Below are 21,115 nucleotides of genomic sequence, written 5' to 3'. Positions count from 1 at the left end.
GACGGAAGAAGGCTTTTGGGTCGAAACGCCGACGGTACAAGAAAGAAGTGAACGGCACAGCGATCGCGGCGCACTTGCTTATACCGCAGAGGAAACTGGCTCGTCTTCGTTTGTTCTTCGTAGATTTTTTTAACGGGGTCTGGATTCCAGCTTTCGCGCGAGCGCTCAAGTCGGCCGGTGGGTGTTTGAACGAGCGCGCGGTGTTCTTTGCTTCTTTCCGCGCTCTGATGAGCTTTGCAGCCGTTCCTTTGTGCGTGTGTGCCCGCGGTGTTATATCCTTAGGTACTCTTCCGAGTCGTCGTCGTTTGGAAATCAGCGTGCATAAAAGAGGTCATTTATTTCAATGATCTAGAGCTCGGTTAGCGCGATGGTGCCGTGCGCGCGGCGAGATATGAATGGAATAAGCGGACACGTGGCTTTGAATCTTCAACGGGAAGAGAGAGAGGATAAATGAATGAGTGAACGGAAGTGTAAATTATGAAAAACCGCGCGCCACAGACGCGCGCATTCTTCATTCCGCTTGACGCAATGCGGTTCGCGGGAAATGTTGCCGCATTTTTTTGAAGGATGATATCTAATTCAGCCGTTCTCTTCTTCGCTTCTTTCTTTTTATTTTTCATGATCTCTCCCAGCTATAGTGTTGTCAGATGCTTATCGTGTTTTCACAACTATGTTAAACATTTTGGCGGCAAGCAATATAGAACCGCGTTTGCGGTTTGCGTAGGCGAGACCGTATTACGAAGTGTATTGCCGCGAGGGTATGCGAAAGCCACAATTGCGAAGTTTCTCTACATGCGTCTAGTTTTCTAGTAAGGCACAGACCCACGGAAAGAAATCATGGTGGCATCATTTTTCTTGTGTCCACCTCGTTAGCAGTTAGCACCGAGGTTAGTGCGACGTCACTGCGCACATCTACGTGACACTCACCTGAGAACACGCGATGACGAGTTTCTGAATAGCAAGCAGACGTTCTGCAGGATGACCATCTGCCAGTCTTCACTTCCTGGTTAGAGAAAGAATAAGGAAAAGCAGGGAGTTTAGCTAGACGAACGTCTGGTTTACTGTATTCTACACTGAAGAAAAACAAGGTGAGACGGTCCCTTATGCGTTTCCCTTAGACGACTCGAAGGTGAAAGCCTTCTTCTTTTCGTTCTAGTAGAATGTATGAATATCTTTCCCGCATTGCCGGTCACCACGTGGCCTTCCTGGCCACGCGAAAACCACGATGGCCATAATGAGGAGTTGCCACCGGTAATAAGAGACTTATGTTACAGCAAAAAGGATATTTTCATATCCCATGTGGTGCCTCTGCCATCCATATGTGTGTGTTCCTGTTCCGGGCATAACTAAATATAATGGTGAAGAGAACGACGACGTTTTCATTAAGGCGAAGGCCTTACATACATAGTCGCCGTCGGCGGCGTCAACACTAGTGATGAAAGAAACCGTCATGTGATGACGTCATTCTATGACGTCATCATCCTGTGACCGGTCACCAAAGTTTGTTACGTCAATCACGGGACATCACAAGATCGCATTACCACATGGCATCGACGCTTGGTCAAAGGTGGGCCCATCACGGAGGCACTGCAAAGCCACGTGAGATGCTGAAAGCTTCCAATGCCTCCGATCCCGGAGGCAATGCAAAAGCACGTTGGGTGCGGAAAGCTTTTGGGCGGGATCGATATAGTCGACTGAGAAGAAACAAAAGAAGATGGCTTTCACCTTCCAATCGTCTTAGGTAAATGCATCAAAGACTCTGTGTCTTTTGATGTGAGACATACGGGGGCTCAATTCACAACTACACAGGCGGGTCGGTTTCGTCCTCCAACCCTCCACGATGGTCTAGTGGTTATGGTGCTCGAATACTGACCCGAAGTTCGCGGGTTCGAATCCCGGCCGCGGCAGCCGCATCTTCGATGGAGGCGGAAATGCTAGAGGCCCGTGTGCACGTTAAGGAGCCCCAGGTGGTCGAAATTTCCGAAACCCTCCACTATGGCGTTCCTCATAATCATATCGTGGTTTTGGGATGTTAAACCTCAACAATTCTTTTATTATTTTTCGTCCCCCAGCTCTAATGATTCTATGATCGCTTCAGCAACGCGTGTCTCATTTCCATATCGCATTGCCGTAATGACAACCGTACCTATTTCTGTACATAACACCTACGGCGGCACACTTTGCAGCCTGCGTGCTGCTACAACGCACGTCACAGATGAGTGAGAACACGCGGAAACGGGGTGGTGAAAATTTCGTCGGAAAACGTCGATTCAAGATTTACGGCTTGCGCTACACCCCACTCTAAAAGGAATTGGTACTACCAGGCTAACACTGTCTAAAATGCAGGCCCTAACCAACCTAACAAACTTAATCAGATTGAACCAAACTACCCCGAAACGAATCGCCCCTGTCCGCAAGCGGAGTAAGATGCGATAATCGAGACAAACCAGCAAGGTGAATGGCAATGAAGTCAGTGAATTATAATTTCATGAGGGGCTATTTGCTTCATTTCAATATGCCTGAGTGTAATATGCGCGAAACAGGGGAAAAAGGAGACCACATAAGAAGAGATATGCAGAACCTGCTATCGATCATTTTGTTTGTGTCTTCTTATGCGATGAGCTGTTACGAAGTGTCTCGCATTTATAAATTATTAGAAACTGTAAAAGATGCAATGAAATTCCAAACTTTTCTTAGACGCTTTGTAAAACAGCAATTCGCAAACGACGCCAGTGTTACGGTTCACGTAAAGTGCTTCGTTGCCGCGTTTGCAAGCATTGGTGCAGGCGGCGTTGCGATAAAAGGAGTCATCGACGTAAAAGTGTCCCCTTGGTACTCCCCGCTCCAAGAAAATAAAACAGGTCACATTCTCTTTGACGAGGTCCATGAGCTTCCGCGTAACATGCGCGACGCTGGTAATACAACAGCCGAAGCGTGAGCGGAGCCCTAGAAAAGTGCGGATCTTTCGGTATAAGAACGTTCAAGCGGCAATTTGCGGAAAACACGAACATTGTAACGCTCGAATTGGTCACCGGTAGCGTCAAAGAGGGGACCAAACATTTTGATGTTATGGTGCCCGAACATGCACTTCGAAGACTTGAGCTGCGGTACCCTCTTAAGGATAACAGTCTGTCCGTAACGGTCTAATTGCTTTGCTTTCTCTCTAGGTACCAGTGGCGAACAAAGTTATGACACTCCCCAGATTCATAAGAAAGTGTCAATGCCGAGAAGTATAACATTGTAACCTTATTACTAATAGTGCAGAACTTCTGTTTATCTGTACACCAGGACGTCGAGCTGAATCGATCACACGAAAGACGACTTCCTCGTCTTTTCCACTTCCTTGTCCTTTTCTCTGTTTCACAGTAGCACGGACACTCATGTGCACGGGCACTCATATGGCGCACTGCCATATTAGGCCTGATATCTCTAAGATGGGCTGTGGTGGGTGGATTTCTGTTTAACCGGTGCTATAGAGCAAGAAGACAAAACAGCCACGATGGTACAGTGTTTAGGGTGACCTGAAAGTAGCGGGTTCGATTCCGGCAGCGGCGGTCGCAATTCAATGGAGGCGAAATACTCGAGGTCCGTGTACTGTGCAATGTCAGTGCACGCTAAAGAAAACTAGATGGTCGAAATTTCCGGAGCCTCCAACTACGGCCTGCATCATAATCATATTTTGGTTTTAGCACGTAAAACACCAGCAATTATTATTATTAACAAGAAAACAATAGAGCCGGGAGAACTGTGTCTTTTCGCGTACGTTTTGCGTTCCTTATTCGCGAGGCCGATGACCTGCACTAGTTCCGTTAGGTTTATCGAACACACTGTCTTCCTATCAAATTGACTTGTCCGTAGCAAGACAAATTGTCTTCACATATATTCCTAGGTGCCTGCAAAAGAAAAGAGTTTACTTACATGATAAACAGCCTCCCAGCTACGTAGAAAAATGTAGTGATTAATTGACTGTCTGCTGAGCCGCGACAGTAATGAGCCCTCCGGGGCTATGCGCGGCACGAGAACTACGCTCTGTTTGCACTGATTTGCATACTTGTGCTTTTTTTATGTTTGTCTTACTTTTTCTGTACGTATGTGCATCCATGCTCATAATAAATATGATAAACACACGACCTCTCACATCGAAGCGGAGCAGTACGAATGGTGGTTGACATTCCATTTTTGGCGTACGGAACACACCAACCACTTTGATTCATGAAGCATCCAGCTTCGTACCTCGAGTATTTAGAGAACACATAACACACATATAGACATTGACAAGTTTGTATGTAAAGGTAGTGCCAGCATATTGTCCCAAATCTGCCCTATTTGCTTTATTCTCGTTCTTTTGGCCCTTTACGCTATTAAACAGCTGATACGCATCAGTTCTGTCATATAATATTTCTTGTCGTCGGTTATCTTTAACACTGCTGAAAGGTAACGCATGAGTAACAGAATCAGATGACGCAATAAATATATCGCGGGAAGCATCCAAACATAAGCGAAGGGCAACTGTAAGTACGGCTAACGCTAACCGCTAACGGAACTTCGTTGTGTCAGCCAAGTTACCAGCAGGTAGTTTTTTGTTTCTTTTTTTTTTAACAGCGAAGCTCTTTAGGAAATAGTTCCTTGTCCGACGAACCAAAAGACTATCATCATCATAAACAAGTCGAGCATGTGCCGCAGAAATTGGGTAAATCACACTACGCACCGCTGGTCCACTAAAATGGAGAAGGCAACCGTTAGCCCAACAAATGGGTGCGAAGCGACGGCGGCGCGAGCCGAAGACCCCGAGTACGTACAACGAGAGAATACTAGGTAACGGGAGGCAACGGCGGCTGCGAGAAGGCCACGAAGCGATGCAAGGCCTACTCCAACGACTACGTGCCCGTAGATCTATGAGAGGAGCGAACGCTGGGTTTCGGCGCGAGTTTCTGACGCTGGAGTTTGGTCATCCGTGTCGTGTCTGTGACTTTCTGTGGTTTAACTCGAACCTGTCTGCGCTGAGAATCAACGTAGAAACAACCTAGCATTGCCTAGCTGGTCACGGTCGAAGGCTTCATCAACACTGGTCATGTGACACATTCCGGCCAAAAGTGGCGCCACTGGTCATGTGCCCCGTTCCCGCCAAAACAATCACGTGGTCTATCCTACCACCTGTTCGTACTCCGCCTCCGATCACGCCACCTCCAGCAGCAGTCTATCCGAGAGCGTCTTGCCACCTACAGCCAAGTTCAAGCCAAGTTCAACCTCGCTACAAGACAAGTTCAACCTCGCTACAGCCAAGTTCTACCTAGATACAGCATAAATAAGCATGAGAACGATCAGCTTCGCTGTGTATCGAGCTTCGCGCGGCTTCGTGCAGGCTTTGAGCCATTTCTTTCGGTTTTTTTCTTTGTTCTTTGCTGACCTATTTCGTTACAATTTCCAGAAAGTCCTCAAGAGATTATTTCTGCAATACAAAAAACGCGCGATAAAAAACTTAATTGCCAGGTGAATCATCAATGGTGTACAAGAGGAGGACGTGTAACGAAAATTGCCCAGAAAGAAGCTGTCAAATAATGACTCCGTTAACCGCTCTATAATTCTCCATCATTCTTTTTTCTCCCCTTTCCCCTCCCCCGGTGTAGAGTAGCAGGCTAGAGCATAATATCGCTCAGGCCGACCTCTCTGCCTTTCTATAAATAAACCTCTCTCTCTCTCTTCTGCAAAAATCTTTTCTTCTTTTTTTTTCAAGTTAATGGACGTTACGCTTACAAATTCAATGGGAGTTTCTGCAATATTAAGGTCTTCCAATGTATGTTGTGTTACATTGTCAATATTTTTTACGTGACACGTGTGCAAATAAACTGTGCGCTTCATTATAATGCGGCTCTAACACTGTGGTCGCAGTAGCAGTAATTACTTAGTGAAACTTAATTTTTCAAGGCGTAATTGCGTGAAACAGCCATGGTAGTTGAGTGGCTGTGAGCCTTGAGCTGCCGTGCCCGAAGTCCCGGGCTTATCCCGGCCGCAGCTGCCACATTCAGATGGCGACCGTATGCAACAACACTCGTGTACTGCACATTGGGTGCGCGTTCAAGAATGCCAGGTGCTGTAATCTATCGGGAGTCCACACTACGACGTACATCTCATCGTGTTTTGCGTTTTGCACTCAGACCCTCCGAATCTATTCAAGTTCATAGATGTGAAGATTGGTACCAGCGCATTCTTGTGGAACATGAGATTCATTCCTGCATTACCCTATAAAGGAAATAATTAAAATTGTTAAAGTTACGCTCTGCTTAAAGCACCGACCACGGTAGTACGAAACTTCGCTCTCATGCGTCTTTTTTTTTTTTTTTTTCTGTGATCTGTTTTTACCACACGCCCACTTAAGCAAAACCGGGTCACTCCCGTGCGGCATTTTGGCAAGCACAGCTCGTCTCATGCTGTGATCGAAAGGCACGTGAAAACCATTAGAAAAATAAGAGAGAAAGAGGGAAGGGAGGCAGCGATCCATGGCTGGGCACCTCGCGCGTACCAAACTATCTTGGTCCGCGCGCTCACATGCTAGCCCGTCCGGGCGACGGCACGATTTCTCAGCCCCGTATGAGTGAGGGGAGTGGGTATCGATTCGCGGCCGGTCTCTTCCCTCGTCGAACGCAAGAACAAATAGCCGCAAGACACGCGTTCGTGCATGCAAACAGCGTCATTGCCCGCAGGGCCCGTCGCGGAGACAGGAAGTGGCGGGGGAGACGTATAGAGCTGAAGGCAGTGGCGGGTGAAGGCTTTCGCCGTGCTTCAGAGACGCGCGCGGTACCCTCTTTGCGACAAGAGCCGCGCGTCTGCCGAGTCGTCCACTAGTTTTGCGAGCGCGCGTGTGTAAGTGCGTGTCTACAATGCTCGGCTGGAAAGCCGGGGGGGGGGGGGGGGGGGAGGGAGGAGGCGCTGCGCAGCGCGAAGAATGCCTCAGCGCACGCCGCTCCTCAAAGCTCTCGATCAGTCGAGATTTTGATCTTGTTTTCCCACCCTTTCTCTCCACGGCTTCTTCCTCCTTTGGAGAACGCGCCGCTAAGTGGGCTTTCCCTGCGCGCGCCTGTGCACTCCGGACAAAGCTCATGAGGCGCGACGCGCGAGCGGCAGTACTCGACGACGGCAAAATCTGGCCCTCGACGATGCGGACGACGAGAAGCCTACGCGTGAGATCGATACTTGCCGCGTTGCCGCTCCCGCCGTGCCCTATAGAGGCCCGTGTGTACAAATGCCTTTTCGCGCGCATCTGAGGAGTTCGTGTGTGCGCTTCTTTTTTTTTTTTTTGCGAAAGGCAAGAGGAGAAAAACAAGGGCGCCTTTCTTCCTCACTTCGTTTTATTCCTTTTTTTTTCTTGTGAACACTCTCAATTCCAAGCAATGCCATCATTGCCGCCGTCTCGGATCGAGCGCGATTCTCCCTTGAGACGACATCGTTGAAGCGGGCACGAGAGAAAAACAAAGATCAGTCGACGTAAAGAACGCTGGCGCTAAAACCGCTTGACTGGGGGTTGGATCGAGCGTTAGGAACACAGGAGCTCGAACAAGCGATGGTTTTGCCGTGTAATGGCGTCTTCGAAACACGTTCTTTGGCGGATAGACAGGCTCTTGCTTACTGATCTGGTTCCTTTTTACTTTTTTTATGCTACCTTTACGTTCTACATTTATATGATGCGGTTACTTATGCTACTTGAAGAAAAACAAAACATATTGGTGAATGTAAGCCCGTTCACGTGAAGGTACGCGTCAAATTCAAAACGAATATGTTGCGCAGTGTTTCGTGCGTCATTGACACGCCGGCTCCTTATCATCCTGACAGTCACTTATTGCAATCACGCGTTCTTGTAAGTCCTGGAAAATATGCGTGAACTGGGTTAGTAGAAACCAGGATGTGTTTATTTCTTCCTTTGTTCTTGAGTTAATACGGTCGTATATATATATATATATATATATATATATATATATATATATATATATATATATATATATATATATATATATATATATATATAATTTTCTTAATTTTATTTGCCAACGGTTTCGACCGGTGGACCGGTCTTCGTCAGGGCTTATGAGCAAATACGCTCATAAGCCGGTCCACCGGTCGAAACCGTTGGCAAATAAAATTAAGATAACCGCTTAGTTGTCTCTTCTTTTCCTATATATATATATGCACTTTGCCGACACAGGCAAAGTACGTATGCCCTAATTTTGCCATTACCTGCAGTAGCATTGCTGGCTTCTTCCTTTAGCAACTAGACAAGGCACAAAGCACGCTTTACAGGGCGCAATAATTTACAGGGTACAAAAGCTCACAGGACACAATAGCCGCTTGCTCTTTGCATCTAACCTGGGCAAATGGTGACTGCAAACTTCTTTTCTTTATCGCTCACTATACGATGTGTTTTCTTTGAGACGATACAGATTTTTTACTAAAAGTGCCGTGAAAGTACTGCTCGTGTAACGTTCTCAAGCGAAATCTAAGTCGAAGCCGCGATATTTCGCCGGTGCGAAAGTTATCTTAGAAAACACTATTGATAAAAAAAAACTAGTTAATGAAGTTTTTATTGCGATAGCAATTATATGGACAGTCTCGGCTGGATTTTGCCGTCGCCGTCGCCGTCATGCACCGTATATGTATAAGTATGTATATATATATAAAAGCCCCAAAGAAAAATAATTCAGAAAAATGCTTCCGAAGCGCGGAATCGAACCAGGGACCTCTTGTTCCGCAGCGAGTGGCGCTATCCACTACGCCACGAAACGCAGATCCTCCGCGTAGCTAACGGCGAGCGTTATATACATACCCTTTACCGCTGGACGGACTCACAGACGGCAGGCGATAATAAGCTTTCTTCATTACCAGCGAGATGGCGCTAGCAGCGCGACGGGCGCATTTAAAAGTCGTCGTCGAGCTCGCTCGCTTCTTATATTTGCGCAGCGAGAACATTGCCCTTCCGTTGTCTGCTCGCGCGGTTTTCTCGCGGTGAGGGGAAGAGGAATGTTTCACGCTTTCACCGTGATGTCCGCGCTCATGTTACCGAGCGTACGAAAGTCACTCGAGCTGAAGGGACGCCGCTAAACGAACAAACAGAAGATGAGCGCGAACTATCAAGTGTCACAGCTCGACAGTTGAAGCACGCTAGTTTCCTTCGCTGCTTCGGCCGCCTTTGCAACAGGAACGCTGTTCAAACTGAGAGTATCCATTGGCGAGCCTCACTTCGTATAGCATTAACTTCTTGCTATCGCATTCATTGCTTCGCCCTTGCGGCGAAACTGTGACTTTTTTATAGTCGTGGACAACTTTTCTTCGCAATGAATGAATAGCTACGGGGGAGGAGCTTCTACACATGTACTCCTATGCAAAGTAGTCCGGTTTGGCGCGCGTTTCGTACCGCTGTGGAAAGTGATGGCTGCGCGGCATGAGCGTTGCATACTGCTTGTTTTGTCTGCTTAGACAGTTATCTGTGAGTAAAGTTCGTCGCAAGTTTCTGAGGCGAGTAGACGCAAGACCCAGAACGAGACGGACGCTTACCTGAAGACGCAGACGCCATTTAGCGCTTGAGGTACACGTAAAAAGGTGCTACTTTCTCACGCGTTTAAAAACGCGCAATGACAACGTATAAAGTAAAACGAGTACACATATCTCACTGGTGTATGCGGCGTCCTATCTCAGAGCTTGCCGTAGAAAATGAAGGAGATCTTTTGCATTTGTCGCGTAGTAAACACAGACGCAATTGTAGGAATTTAGCGGTCGCATACCTAACGTAGCAGCTCCTAATGAGCAGTTTTTAGAAGTGTGCTCAGCAAAAAGAAAAAAGAAAAAATTCGGCAGATCCCACGTACCGTGGGAATCGATGTTATGCGAAGCATGTGCGGGATGGTGACTGTGGCGTAATTTTACACATTGAGCGAAACGTTACGGAATTACGCCAGAGAAATGTGGAAGTGGTATACGCACACTGATATGTTGAAGAGTCGCATGTGTATTATATAACCAGTTGGTTAAAGTTGCGTAACGATGCTGCACTGCTAGTCAGCGATAGTTACATTGTGACGCACCACAGACGCACAGAGCTCAGCGCGTGCGCGGAAGCGGGGCCGGCAGTGTTGTGGCCGTCGTTGCCCCCAGTTGCGATAAGAGCTGTGCCGCCGCTCGACGTTGCTTTGCAAGCCTTGTCTGTTATGACGGTGAACGCACGCACGTTTCACGAACCCGTGTGTATGTGTAGAAGGGGTTCTTGACAGTTCTTCAAAAAGGTCATAATCACCGTGATCAGTGAGCCCCCGCAGCTCGACCGGACTTGTTAATCGGATCTGTTCGTGATCGCGGTTATGAGGAGTCTAAGTGTAGTGAAGTGCGAGGTATAGTGCAGCTGGTGGAAATGCTGGATGCCTCTTACGGTGAAATGATCTATGATGCCTCCTGTCGCGGACGTGACAGAGAGATCTTTTGATGCCCTGTCCACATCCAAGCCGTCTTTCACGACGTATAAGGACCAAGCGTTGTTGGGTCTTGATAAATCAATGTTGAAGTCACCGGTAATGATAAGAGGCCTGGTTTTCTCAGCAGATTTATTGTAGAAAGCATTGACCCCGGTTCTTGCGTAATCCACGTCGTCCACGTTGACGACCACGTGGACGAGTGGATGGTAGTTTAGCGTCTTCCACAGATGTTCTGTCTTCATCTTCTTCTCTTAGCTTGCGTCCGCCGCGGTGGTGTAGCAGTTACGGTGCTAGGCTGCTGACCCGAAGGTCGCGGGTTCGATCTCGGCCGCGGTGGTCGCATTTCGATGGAGACAAAATGCTAGATTCCCGTGTAATGTGCGATCTCGGTACACGTGAAAGAATACTCGATGGTCAAAATTTCCGGAGCCTTTCGGTACGGCGTCTCTCATAATGATATCGTGTTTTTGGGGCATAAAACCGAAACACTTATTATTATCACTTTCCTTGCGTGTCAATGTGTTTGTTCGCGGTTACTATGTTGGTTGAGACTCTGCATCACCTGTGGCACATACCCACATAACATGAACTCTGGTATACGGGTATGTACCACACGTGACTGAGAGAAATGGTTTCATGACGTACGCGACAGGTTTATTAAATGCGAAGCATTTCTTAGCGAACCTCTGGCACTTTGAGCGTTTCTATCTATCTATCTATCTATCTATCTATCTATCTATCTAGCCGCCTACGTTTGGGTGCTCTCATGATCGCCTCCTTTACTTGGTGTAGACCAAAATTTGCTTGGGAGGGTAAAAGGATTTGACGAATATGACTGCCGGGTGATGACATGAATAACTTTAAAATCCTGTCGTGTACGTCGTCAAACCCTTTCCACTAGACACGTGTGGCACATACCCGTTTACCACGGGCCGCGGTGTACGGGTATGCGCCACAGGTGATTGACAGCTTATATCTACCCAGGTACGGCGAGAACAGACATTGGTAACTTAAGTGCTAGAGCGTTAAGGAAAACCAACATCGGCAGCGTTGACTCAACGAATGGAAAGAATGAAAATTAGGATCCCAGCAGGAATCGAACCCAATCATTCTGCGTGGCAATCAGGTATTCTACCACTGAGCCACGCCAGGTCTATAAATTGGTTTGGAAAAACAGCCTACGCAGGCGTAATATCGGTGGAACGTCAATTGTGGTTGTGGTGCTGGCTATCTAATTTTACAAGAAAGCAATAAAGACTACATGATAATCCTACGATGTGTACATCTACGATACAGGTGTCATATCAGATTAACGTCTGTAGTTCCAGTGTTCGCTTCGCTTTTATAGCAGTTTAATAAATATTACGTTTGTATTCCTATGATTCAGCAAGCTTTATTGAAGCATTGCTCGACCCCGGAGGAATACATTAACGAAAGTGACATAAGATATCCACATACCGCACCGTAAAGTGCACTTCGTCCACTAGAACGACGCAGTGTCCTCTTCATTTCTTACGAGGCTGGGCGATGGCCTCATGCTGACTGAGGATGATGCCAGATTGATTGACAACCGCTTTGTAGATTAGGCTACGTAGGCCACATACGCCCACGTAGTCTACGAATACGAGAAATACCATCCGCTGATGAGCCTGGACGGCCTATACCTAACCAACGCGAAGGCTGGCTTCAGGCTCTGTCGACAGACAATTTGTCGACGAAATGACCGAGGCATCCACGAATTCCAACTATACCACATACTTCACTACACATGGACCCCTCGTCACCACGATCACGACCGGATCCAATAACAAGTCATGACCAGCTGCTGGTGCTCACTGATCACGGTGATGATGCCCTTGTTCAAGAACTGTCAAGAACTTCTTGTACGCATGCACGCGGGTTGGTGAAACGTGCGTGCGTGCTCGGGACACGTATAAGCACTACATATCAGCTTACCGTTTCTGGTGTTGGTAATACCCACGTCGCCACTGGCAGCGTTACCCAACCGTAAACATCTGGTTAAATAACACATATGCGTCTCTTCACCATATATAAGTGTTCGTATAAACTTTATACAAATCTTTAGCGTCATTTTGTAACGTGTCGCTCAGTAAAAAAAGTTACGCCATAGTCACCTACCGGCCGCATGCTTCGCATAACATCGACTCCCACGGTACGTGGGATCTGCCGAATTTTTGCGTTATTCATGTCATGACCAGTGCATCGTGTTCGTCATACACTGATAGATAGATAGATAGATAGATAGATAGATAGATAGATAGATAGATAGATAGATAGATAGATAGATAGATAGATAGATAGATAGATAGATAGATAGATAGATAGATAGATAGATAGATAGATAGATAGATAGATAGATAGATAGATAGATAGATAGATAGATAGATAGATAGATAGATAGACAGACAGACAGACAGACAGACAGACAGACAGACAGACAGACAGACAGACAGACAGACAGACAGACAGACAGACAGACAGACTAGACAGATAGACAGATAGACAGATAGACAGATAGACAGATAGACAGATAGACAGATAGATAGAAACGGCCAAAGTGCCTGAGGATCGCTGAGAAATGCTTCGCATATAAAAAGCGGTACCAACAGGACCCTCGAGCGTACGCGCAATTTTCATTTGGGGGTTAGAGAATGGGTATGCCGCAAATTCTTACGCCGTGAAGCTTTACAGTACGTCCTAGCTAGTTCGAGCTAGTTGGTCATTTTGTCCAAAAGCTGTGGCCTTTTTATAAAAAAAGTGCGCATTGCCTAAAACACGCACGCGCAATACGTAGAATGCGCTTCGAGCTAACCTTGACGTTCGTAACTGCATTCCTTGCAGAGAGGACTGACGTCTCAAAGGGGTCGTCCTCAAAAGACGCTTACCGATTTCTGGGGATCGGGAGGCGAGATCAGTCCACGTGCATACGGAGCAGTGTGGTCACTAACGATAGGCCTACTGTAAGCTTGCTTGCCGTCCTGAAAGAAGGTCACGATGTCCACATACAGCAAGTGAGCCGACACGTGGTACAGGGTACGCGCAAATCTATTTGCGAGCTCAATGCAGGAACGCAGTTTGCGCGTGTACAAGAACAACGGTGAGGCGCAGCTCTCCAAGCGTTCTTTCGGTACTCGGAAATGGGCAAGAGTACAGTGCGCGGTACGGCTACAGCAGCAGCACTGCGACGGAGCATCGCCATACCAAGTCAATAACTTAAATCAAGCCATGCAGTTGTACCGGAACGGCGGAGTTATACAAACGCATTCTCGGAGAAACACGGTTCGCGTGCTGAGTGTCGAGAAGAAGGTGGTGGTGAAGAAGAAGGTATTGAAGAAGAAGGAGATAAAAAGACGATATGGTTAGCCAGTGTATAGGCTGACTTGGAGTCCTGAGCTAGAGCGATGTATTATAGGAAATTAACTTTACTATATTATTAACGCATTGAAAGGCACGCGAATCGGGATGTTTACATGAGGCGTCATTCGGGAAAATAGACAGAATAAAAGAGCTAGAAAAAGATGCGCATTGTCGTGACGTATGCGTACAGTGATTCTCCGAGTCTGGAATTAATCGGAGTGTCCTCCGAAACGCAGTGTATGGAAATGGCATGGAAATCATTGAACATATTCAACTAGAATTTCGCGGGAACCATCTGGCGAATAAAGTTTAAACGCAGTGGCCCTTCTCGACGGCTTTCTTTTTAAAGATTATAAAGAAAACGTAAACCAACCACCGGGCACTATAATGACAATAGACGAGTGAAACTATTGTCTTGAGAAAAGAAGAGAGGAAAATGTACGCAGCCTGCACTAATGGCGCAAGCATGAAACCAACAATGGAGCTAGTGTTCGAGCTAGCTTCTAAGTTTTCGCTAGTAATGCCAAGCTTTTGCTAGAGGTGATAAGTTTTGCGAGTAGTACTAAGCATGACTAGGCTTGGCTATACTTCTCCGGTTTCGGTCGGTTCCCCACACTACGCACGTGTTACGAGGTTTTGGCGGGAACATGTGACGTGACTAGCTGTTACGTGGTTTTGGCGGCAAAATGTCACGTGACTAGTTGTTAAGTAACGTTACGGGGTTTTAGTCCTGTGACTAGCTGTTACGTGACGTTAACTGATTTTAGTCACATGACTAGCTGTTATGTGGTTTTTGTTGGGAACACGTCACGTTACTAGCTCTTACGTGGTTGTAGCGCGAACATGTCACGTGACTTGCTGCAACGTGGTTTCTGGCGGGATAATATGGCGGGATGATACGTGGATGTAAGACCAGTTGTTACGTGATGTTACGTGATGTTAGTCACGTGACTTGCTGTTACGTGGTTCCGGCGGGAACATGTCACGTGACTAGCTGTTATGTGATGTTACGTTATTTTAGTCACGTGACCAGTCGTTACGTGATTTCACGTGATTTTAGCCACGCGAGTAGAGGTAACGTGACTAGTTTTTACATGATGTTATGGAAATTTAGTCAACTGAGCAAACGTCACGTGACTAGATGTTACGTGATGCTACGCGATTTTTATTCACGTGACTAGAGGTCACGTGATATACCTAGTCACGTGATGTTACGTGATTGTATGTCACGCAACGTACTCGCTCATCAGAGTTATTGCATTCCGTCGCCGTACCAATCGGCGCACGTGTTGTGGGAGCAAAGAAGAAGATGAAGAAGAGGACAAAGCGAGCACGTGCCGGGTGATAATTTCTGTTCGCACTACCCAGCGCAACGAAAAGTTTAAATAGCTCCACTGTTTAACAAATCCGACTAGTCTAACTACCTGTATTGCATAACAAAATTTAGTGTGGAACTTCATTTAGAGATTGAGTTACACGAGACACGTACCACGCTTTGTGGCGTTTGCCGTAACCTTTACAACAAAAACAGCCAAACATTAGAAGTCGTGCTACAAGCCTGTAGATGGAATTTTTTTCGGCCTTTTAGAAACTGCTAACGAGGAATGCGACGATTTTGTGTATGGGAGCAGCAGGCTCTATGGTTGAGCTGTCATTCAAATGGTGGATTTTCTTAAACTTTGTCATTAAAAGTTGATACTGTGTTGTGAATTTTAAACTTCATTATATTCAACAGAGTATCTCGTACGTTATAAGTGGTGCTAATGTTAGGATATTAACGTACATCGTGTCTTATTGCAGTCATAATTTTAGTAAAGTAAAGGGTCATCGAAAGGTGGGCCGGACGATGAGCCACAATAAGTACGAATGAGCGGGCATCCAAAATTATAAGTCAAAACATGAGATTTGTACGCATCTACATGAGCCTCTTTGTACGGTATGAATATAAACATTATTTAAAAGAATCCGGCGGATCCCACGCACTGTCGGAATCGATGTAATGCGAAGAAGCCAGCAAAGAGCTGCATACATCGCCTTGTTTGCCTTTGAGCCAAATGAAATCATTCATGCCATGGCATCTAGTCCACCATATATCGCATATTTGCCATGCACGCATGCATGCACAATCTAGTATGCACCATGCCAATGAAACGCATATTCTGGTATATAAAAGGCATGACCCGTCGTTTATGTTCATCACGCACTCGTGTCATGCCGTTGCAATATTGGTATATATCCAGTTAACAAAACGGCCGGAAGCGCACCATGACAGTAGCATGTAAATCATACCGTACATGACATGCACAACACGATTCGCATGTTAAGACCTCTCATTTATGTTCGTCATACAGTCACATCGCGCAATAACAAGTTTGGTGTATATCAAACGAGCGAAATGGCCGCGAGTGTACCATGAGTAGAGCATGTCAATCATGCCATACATGACATGCATATTGCCACGTATGTTTCTTATCACTTCTGCTGCATTCGCCCACAAAGACTGTCGGCAACGCTCAGCGCAAACCGCGCCTCATTCTTCGAGAAGCTTCATGATTGTTGTAGATGATTTTGTTAAGATTGCGCGCAAGACGCGAACGCTCGAGCTCATTCTAGAGATTGCGCAACCACCAGCGATATCGCTGGAAAGTTCGATAGCGCCTGTATAAAAGCCGACGCGCTTGACCGCTTGTGAGTTGATCGACGGTCGACGCCCCGTTCGCCGCTATTATTGTACAGCGTGTATTGCTGTAGTTTGACTATCAGTTTCCCGGCCACAAGTTCGGCCAAATAAACAGTTTCATCTCGGACGTGCTGACTGCTGTCTTCGTCGACGTCACGACCCCGTGACATCTGGTGGAGGTGCTGCTTCATGATCCGGACGCCACCGCGGGGCGCTGACCCAAGCCCAAGCCGAGAAGAAGACGACTCTAAGGACAACCAGGATCCTCGAACCAGCCGCCGGCAGAAGGGACTACAACCAGAGTACGGGCTCCTTCCCGAAAACACCAGACAGCCGAAGACCGTCACATCGACCGCCGAGACGATGACAGACACCCTGCCACCTACAACGGTAGTGATGCAACAGCCAAGGGAGCCACCGACTTTCCGTGGATCGTCGTTTGAAGACCCGGAGAGCTGGCTGGAGACGTACGAGCGAGTCGCCACCTTCAACCACTGGGACACCGAAGAGAAGCTGCGCCACGTCTACTTCTACTTAGAAGACGCCGCGAAGACGTGGTTCGAGAACCATGAATCGAGCCTTCAATCCTGGGACCTCTTTCGGACGACGTTCCTTAATACCTTCGCGAGCGTCGTCCGCAAGGAAAAGGCCGCTGCTTTGCTGGAGACAAGAGCACAGCTACCGAATGAGACGGTCACTATCTACACGGAAGAGATGACGCGACTTTTCCGCCTGGCCGATGCTGCCATGCCTGAGGAAAAAAAGGTCCGCTTCCTTATGCGGGGAGTGAAACAAGACCTCTTTGCAGGATTGGTGCGGAACCCACCGAAAACTGTCACCGAATTCCTAAAGGAGGCTACAACAATTGAAAAATCCCTCGAGATTCGGACGAAGCAGTACAACCGCTCAACCATGTCGACAGGCTACACCGAAGCGCACTCGCTAGGCACCGACGACCTACGGGAAACCATCAGAGCAATAGTGCGGGAGGAGCTGCGCAAGCTGTTGCCTTCAGCGCAGCCTCAAGTGGATTCGATCGCCGACATGGTCCGCGAGGAAATCCAGCAGTCGCTGGGCACCCCCGATGCAGCGCAGCCGCAGCTGCAAGCAATGAACTATGCTGCAGCTGCCCGACGCAACGCCCCCGCTCCTCGTCCACGTCAAGACGCCGCGCTGCCGCAGCAGTTCGGCCGCCAGACGCCGCCGCCGCCACCACCACCAACGCCCTACCGTCCTCCTGTCGCCCAGCGCTATGCCCCGCGCTACGCCCCAAGGAAGACCGACGTTTGGCGCGCCCCTGACAACCGCCCGCTCTGCTACCACTGCGGGGAGGCCGGTCATACGTACCGCCGCTGCCAGTGCCGTCAGATGGGGCTACGCGGATTCGCCGTCAACGCGCCGCGCCCGCAACCAGGCGAACGGCCTCGCGACATCGACGACTACCTCACCGGAACACAGTGGCAAGAACGACGACCTTCCCGCTCCCCGTCGCCCGGCCGTTACATGTCACCGCACCGCCGGCAGTACACTGGCCCAAACCGGAGCCGGTCGCCTAGCCCGTATCCGGAAAACTAAGGGCAGCAACCGATGGAGGTGCGGTTGCTGAACGACGAAATGCTGAAGATCCTCCGCCGTCGACGACGACGCCACGACGATGTTCTGAGCCCCCGCCGCACGCCGAACCACGTCCTGAAGACGAAACTTTGCGACCGGAAGCAGACCTGACGACGCAACGCGGAAGCAGCGGTGCAAACCGACGTAGCCGTGACCCGACGCCGCGACATAACCGCAACGCAAGACGGCGGACTAGCGACCTCGACATTCTGATCGACGGCCACAACGTCACCGCTCTCGTCGATACTGGAGCCGACTATTCCGTCATCAGTGGGCCGTTCGCAGCAAAGTTGAAGAAAGTTAAGACTGCTTGGGAAGGCCCCGAGATCCGGACCGCTGGAGGTCATCTGATAACGCCGATTGGTGTCTGCACGGCGAGAGTCACTATCAATAACCAGACTTATCCTGCGAGCTTTGTAATCCTAAAAGACTGCTCCAGAGATGTGATACTTGGAATAGACTTCCTAAGTGACCACGGCGCCGTCATCGACCTGAGGTCTGAGTCGATAACACTAACCTCAGACAAAGCGCTACCGCCCCACGCGACGCCACGGAACCATGCACTGAATGTGATAGAAGAGCAGGTGACCGTTCCGCCGCGCTCCAGCGTCATTATTTCCGTCGGCACCAAAGAACCCGCAGACCTTGAAGGTGTCATCGAGGGCGATCAGCACCTACTCCTGAACCGTCAGGTTTGCGTCGCAAGAGGCATAGCCGAGCTGCGTGATGGCAAAGCAAAGGTAGTGTTGACGAACTTTAGCCACGAATATAGGCACCTCAACATTGGTATGACGGTTGCCTACATCGACGAATGTGTGGCCGCCAGCAATGCTTTCGCCCTCTTCGATGCTGCCGAACCTGCTTCGACGAATCGAGGTCCCGAACCAGATTTCGACGTTAACCCGAGCCTTCCGAAGGTCAAGCAAGACCAGCTCAAAACGCTGCTCCTGCAATACAAGGACTGTTTCTCGTCGTCATCGCGGGTCCGACAAACGCCCCTTGCTAAGCATCGCATTATAACAGAAGAAAATTCTCGACCACTCCGTCAGAGCCCCTACAGAGTTTCGACTCGAGAGCGCGACGCGATAGACAAGTCGACGAGATGTTACGCGACAACATCATCCAGCCGTCCAAGAGCCCCTGGGCGTCACCCGTGGTGTTAGTGAAGAAGAAGGACGGGACACTGCGCTTCTGCGTTGATTACCGGCGCCTGAACAAGATCACGAAGAAGGACGTGTACCCCCTCCCACGGATAGACGACACCCTGGATCGACTTCACAACGCGACGTACTTTTCGTCGATGGACCTCAAGACCGGCTATTGGCAGATCGAAGTAGACGAAAGAGACCGAGAAAAGACCGCTTTTATAACACCCGACGGCCTCTTTGAGTTCAAGGTCATGCCTTTCGGCCTTTGCTCGGCACCTGCGACGTTCCAGCGCGTCATGGACACCGTACTGACCGGATTGAAGTGGCAGTCGTGCCTTGTGTATTTGGACGACGTCGTCGTGTTTTCCTCGACCTTCGACGAGCATCTCCGGCGGCTTGAGACAGTACTTCAAGCAATCAAGACCTCGGGACTGACCTTGAAGCCAGAAAAGTGCCGATTCGCGTATGACGAGCTCTTGTTTCTGGGTCATGTGATCGGCAAGTCTGGAGTGCGCCCAGACCCACGGAAAACAGCTGCCATCGCCGACTTCGTGCCACCCACCGACAAGAAGGCCGTGCGCCGATTTCTCGGCTTATGCGCCTATTACAGACGCTTCGTCAAAAACTTTTCACGAATCGCCGAACCACTGACGCTTCTCACGAAGACTAACGTGGAATTCAGGTGGGAAACGGCGCAAGTGCAAGCCTTTCAAGAACTTAAACGACGCCTGCAGACGCCACCCATACTTGCGCATTTCGACGATTGCGCCGATACGGAAATCCACACCGACGCAAGCAGCGTAGGACTCGGCGCCGTCCTTGTGCAGAAGATTGACGGGCAGGAAAGGGTCATCAGTTATGCTAGCCGGTCACTATCCAAGGCAGAAGCCAACTATTCCACAACAGAAAAGGAATGCCTTGCCATCATCTGGGCTACGTCAAAGTTTCGCCCCTACCTCTATGGCAGGCCCTTCAAAGTTGTCAGTGACCATCACGCCTTATGTTGGCTAGCTAACTTGAAGGACCCTTCAGGTCGTCTCGCACGATGGAGTTTGAGGCTTCAAGAATTCGACATTACCGTCGTGTACAAGTCCGGACGAAAACACTCCGACGCCGACTGCCTGTCTCGTGCCCCCGTCGATGCGCCGCCGCAAGACGACGACGATGACTGCTTCCTCGGAACTATAAGTACCGATGACTTCGCCGAAAGGCAACGAGCCGACGCGGAACTGGGAGGCCTTATGGAGTACCTCGAGTGCAAGACCGCCGTTGTTCCGAAGGTATTCAAGCGAGGACTGCCATCGTTTTTCTTACGGAATGGCGTTCTCCTGAAGAAGAACTTCTCGCCACTTCGAACCGACTACCTTCTTGTCGTGCCCTCATCATTGCGACCAGAAGTCCTCCAGGCCCTACACGACGACCCGACGGCTGGACACCTTGGTGTTTCCCGCACGCTCGCCAGAATACAGGAAAAATACTACTGGCCACGCCTTGCTGCCGACGTCGCCCACTACGTTAAGACTTGCCGAGACTGCCAGCGACGGAAGACACCGCCGATTAGGCCAGCGGGACTTCTGCAGCCAATCGAACCACCTCACCGGCCGTTCCAGCAAATCGGGATGGACCTACTGGGGCCGTTCCCGACGTCGAATTCCGGCAATAAGTGGATCGTCGTAGCAACTGACTACCTCACCCGCTACGCCGAGACAAAGGCCTTGCCCAAAGGCAGCGCCGCAGAGGTAGCCAAATTCTTCGTGGAGAACATCGTCTTGCGACATGGCGCCCCAGAGGTCCTCATCACAGACAAAGGTACCGCCTTTACTGCGGACCTATCTCAGGCG

Source organism: Rhipicephalus sanguineus, chromosome 5 (genome assembly GCF_013339695.2).
Source record: "Rhipicephalus sanguineus isolate Rsan-2018 chromosome 5, BIME_Rsan_1.4, whole genome shotgun sequence".
In the NCBI taxonomy this organism is placed as follows: domain Eukaryota; kingdom Metazoa; phylum Arthropoda; class Arachnida; order Ixodida; family Ixodidae; genus Rhipicephalus; species Rhipicephalus sanguineus.
Note: the sequence above shows the minus strand (reverse complement) of the source record.